Raw genomic sequence first — 5,000 nt, 5'->3', positions numbered from 1 at the left:
AAACGGCTAACGTTGGGACAAAGTGACCCGAAAACAGTTCAGCTGGGGAAAATTAAGCGGATGCAGCCAAGCGTTGGGGAAAACTAAGCGGATCCGGCCCAGAGTCGGTGGAAATTGGCCCGAAAACAGTCCAGCGGCAAGCGGAAGCGGCTAACGTTGGGCAAAAGTGACCCGAAAACAGTTCAGCGGGGGAAAACTAAGCGGATGCGGCCACGCGTTGGGGAAAACTAAGCGGATACGGCCAAGTGTTGGGGAAAAATGGCCCGAAAACAGCCCAGCGGCAAGCGGAAGCGGCTAACGTTGGGGAAAAGTGACCCGAAAACAGTTAAGCGGGGGAAAACTAAGCGGATGCGGCCAAGTGTCGGTGGAAATTGGCCCGAAAACACCCCAGCGGCAAGCGGAAGCGGCTAACGTTGGGCAAAAGTGACCCGAAAACAGTTCAGCGGGGGAAAACTAAGCGGATGCGGCCACGCGTTGGGGAAAACTAAGCGGATACGGCCAAGAGTCGGTGGAAATTGGCCCGAAAACAGTCCAGCGGCAACCGGAAACGGCTAACGTTGGGACAAAGTGACCCGAAAACAGTTCAGCTGGGGAAAATTAAGCGGATGCAGCCAAGCGTTGGGGAAAACTAAGCGGATCCGGCCCAGAGTCGGTGGAAATTGGCCCGAAAACAGTCCAGCGGCAAGCGGAAGCGGCTAACGTTGGGCAAAAGTGACCCGAAAACAGTTCAGCGGGGGAAAACTAAGCGGATGCGGCCACGCGTTGGGGAAAACTAAGCGGATACGGCCAAGTGTTGGGGAAAAATGGCCCGAAAACAGCCCAGCGGCAAGCGGAAGCGGCTAACGTTGGGGAAAAGTGACCCGAAAACAGTTAAGCGGGGGAAAACTAAGCGGATGCGGCCAAGTGTCGGTGGAAATTGGCCCGAAAACAGCCCAGCGGCAAGCGAAAGCGGCTAACGTTGGGCAAAAGTGACCCGAAAACAGTTCAGCGGGGGAAAACTAAGCGGATGCGGCCACGCGTTGGGGAAAACTAAGCGGATACGGCCAAGAGTCGGTGGAAATTGGCCCGAAAACAGTCCAGCGGCAAGCGGAAGCGGCTAACGTTGGGCAAAACTGACCCGAAAACAGTTCAGCGGGGCAAATTTTTGAAATTTTTTTGAAATTTTTTTGAATTTTTGAAATTTTTGAAGTTTTTTTGGGTTTTTGGACTTTTTTTGAATTTTTGAATTTTTTGAATTTTTTTGAATTTTTTTTGAATTTTTGAAATTTTTTTTTTTTTTTTAATTTATTTGATTTTATAAATTTTTTGTGATTTTTTGAGATTTTTTTGAATATTTTACATGGGTGATTTTGACTTGGGGGATTTTCAGGGGGTGGTAACCCTGGGCGTGGCTAGAGCCTCAAAATGCATATTCCCCTATAGGGGGGCAAGGTTTTCAAAAATGGGTGCCCCCTCATGTACACGCGCGTGGGTGTACATGGCCCCGTCGGTGCCAGCGTGGGTGGAAAATGGCCCGAAAACAGCCCAGCGGCAAGCGGAAGCGGCTAACGTTGGGCAAAACTGACCCGAAAGCAGTATAGCTTGGAAAATTAAGCGGATGCAGCCAATTGTTGGCGAAAACTAAGCGGATGCGGCCAAGTGTCGGTGAAAAATGGCCCGAAAACAGTCCAGCGGCAAGCGGAAACGGCTAACGTTGGGCAAAAGTGACCCGAAAACAGTTCAGCTGGGGGAAATTAAGCGGAAGCAGCCAAGCGTTGGGCAAAACCAAGCGGATTCGGCCAAGAGTCGGTGGAAAATGGCCCGAAAACAGTCCAGCGGCAACCGGAAACGGCTAACGTTGGGACAAAGTGACCCGAAAACAGTTCAGCTGGGGAAAATTAAGCGGATGCAGCCAAGCGTTGGGGAAAACTAAGCGGATCCGGCCCAGAGTCGGTGGAAATTGGCCCGAAAACAGTCCAGCGGCAAGCGGAAGCGGCTAACGTTGGGCAAAAGTGACCCGAAAACAGTTCAGCGGGGGAAAACTAAGCGGATGCGGCCACGCGTTGGGGAAAACTAAGCGGATACGGCCAAGTGTTGGGGAAAAATGGCCCGAAAACAGCCCAGCGGCAAGCGGAAGCGGCTAACGTTGGGGAAAAGTGACCCGAAAACAGTTAAGCGGGGGAAAACTAAGCGGATGCGGCCAAGTGTCGGTGGAAATTGGCCCGAAAACACCCCAGCGGCAAGCGGAAGCGGCTAACGTTGGGCAAAAGTGACCCGAAAACAGTTCAGCGGGGGAAAACTAAGCGGATGCGGCCACGCGTTGGGGAAAACTAAGCGGATACGGCCAAGAGTCGGTGGAAATTGGCCCGAAAACAGTCCAGCGGCAACCGGAAACGGCTAACGTTGGGACAAAGTGACCCGAAAACAGTTCAGCTGGGGAAAATTAAGCGGATGCAGCCAAGCGTTGGGGAAAACTAAGCGGATCCGGCCCAGAGTCGGTGGAAATTGGCCCGAAAACAGTCCAGCGGCAAGCGGAAGCGGCTAACGTTGGGCAAAAGTGACCCGAAAACAGTTCAGCGGGGGAAAACTAAGCGGATGCGGCCACGCGTTGGGGAAAACTAAGCGGATACGGCCAAGTGTTGGGGAAAAATGGCCCGAAAACAGCCCAGCGGCAAGCGGAAGCGGCTAACGTTGGGGAAAAGTGACCCGAAAACAGTTAAGCGGGGGAAAACTAAGCGGATGCGGCCAAGTGTCGGTGGAAATTGGCCCGAAAACAGCCCAGCGGCAAGCGGAAGCGGCTAACGTTGGGCAAAAGTGACCCGAAAACAGTTCAGCGGGGGAAAACTAAGCGGATGCGGCCACGCGTTGGGGAAAACTAAGCGGATACGGCCAAGAGTCGGTGGAAATTGGCCCGAAAACAGTCCAGCGGCAAGCGGAAGCGGCTAACGTTGGGCAAAACTGACCCGAAAACAGTTCAGCGGGGCAAATTTTTGAAATTTTTTTGAAATTTTTTTGAATTTTTGAAATTTTTGAAGTTTTTTTGGGTTTTTGGACTTTTTTTGAATTTTTGAATTTTTTGAATTTTTTTGAATTTTTTTTGAATTTTTGAAATTTTTTTTTTTTTTTAATTTATTTGATTTTATAAATTTTTTGTGATTTTTTGAGATTTTTTTGAATATTTTACATGGGTGATTTTGACTTGGGGGATTTTCAGGGGGTGGTAACCCTGGGCGTGGCTAGAGCCTCAAAATGCATATTCCCCTATAGGGGGGCAAGGTTTTCAAAAATGGGTGCCCCCTCATGTACACGCGCGTGGGTGTACATGGCCCCGTCGGTGCCAGCGTGGGTGGAAAATGGCCCGAAAACAGCCCAGCGGCAAGCGGAAGCGGCTAACGTTGGGCAAAACTGACCCGAAAGCAGTATAGCTTGGAAAATTAAGCGGATGCAGCCAATTGTTGGCGAAAACTAAGCGGATGCGGCCAAGTGTCGGTGAAAAATGGCCCGAAAACAGTCCAGCGGCAAGCGGAAACGGCTAACGTTGGGCAAAAGTGACCCGAAAACAGTTCAGCTGGGGGAAATTAAGCGGAAGCAGCCAAGCGTTGGGCAAAACCAAGCGGATTCGGCCAAGAGTCGGTGGAAAATGGCCCGAAAACAGTCCAGCGGCAACCGGAAACGGCTAACGTTGGGACAAAGTGACCCGAAAACAGTTCAGCTGGGGAAAATTAAGCGGATGCAGCCAAGCGTTGGGGAAAACTAAGCGGATCCGGCCCAGAGTCGGTGGAAATTGGCCCGAAAACAGTCCAGCGGCAAGCGGAAGCGGCTAACGTTGGGCAAAAGTGACCCGAAAACAGTTCAGCGGGGGAAAACTAAGCGGATGCGGCCACGCGTTGGGGAAAACTAAGCGGATACGGCCAAGTGTTGGGGAAAAATGGCCCGAAAACAGCCCAGCGGCAAGCGGAAGCGGCTAACGTTGGGGAAAAGTGACCCGAAAACAGTTAAGCGGGGGAAAACTAAGCGGATGCGGCAACGCGTTGGGGAAAACTAAGCGGATGCGGCCAAGTGTCGGTGGAAATTGGCCCGAAAACAGCCCAGCGGCAACCGGAAGCGGCTAACGTTGGGCAAAAGTGACCCGAAAACAGTTCAGCGGGGGAAAACTAAGCGGATGCGGCCACGCGTTGGGGAAAACTAAGCGGATACGGCCAAGAGTCGGTGGAAATTGGCCCGAAAACAGTCCAGCGGCAAGCGGAAGCGGCTAACGTTGGGCAAAACTGACCCGAAAACAGTTCAGCGGGGGAAAACTAAGCGGATGCGGCCACGCGTTGGGGAAAACTAAGCGGATGCGGCCAAGTGTCGGTGGAAATTGGCCCGAAAACAGCCCAGCGGCAAGCGGAAGCGGCTAACGTTGGGCAAAACTGACCCGAAAACAGTTCAGCGGGGGAAAACTAAGCGGATGCGGCCACGCGTTGGGGAAAACTAAGCGGATACGGCCAAGAGTCGGTGGAAATTGGCCCGAAAACAGTCCAGCGGCAAGCGGAAGCGGCTAACGTTGGGCAAAACTGACCCGAAAACAGTTCAGCGGGGGAAAACTAAGCGGATGCGGCCACGCGTTGGGGAAACTAAGCGGATACGGCCAAGTGTTGGGGAAAAATGGCCCGAAAACAGCCCAGCGGCAAGCGGAAGCGGCTAACGTTGGGCAAAAGTGACCCGAAAACAGTTCAGCGGGGGAAAACTAAGCGGATGCGGCCATGCGTTGGGGAAAACTAAGCGGATACGGCCAAGGGTCGGTGAAAAAGGGCCCGAAAACAGTCCAGCGGCAAGCGGAAGCCGCTAACGTTGGGCAAAAGCGACCCGAAAACAGTCCAGCGGGGGAAAACTAAGCGGATGCGGCCAAGCGTTGGGGAAAACTAAGCGGATACGGCCAAGCGTCGGTGAAAAAGGCCCGAAAACAGTCCAGCGGCAAGCCGAAGCGGCTAACGTTGGGCAAAAATGGCCAAAAGCGATGGAGCAGGGCGGTCTGAATC

This window comes from Carex rostrata, chromosome 10 (genome assembly GCF_964058835.1).
Source record: "Carex rostrata chromosome 10, lpCarRost1.2, whole genome shotgun sequence".
Classification (NCBI taxonomy): Eukaryota; Viridiplantae; Streptophyta; class Magnoliopsida; order Poales; family Cyperaceae; genus Carex; species Carex rostrata.
Note: the sequence above shows the minus strand (reverse complement) of the source record.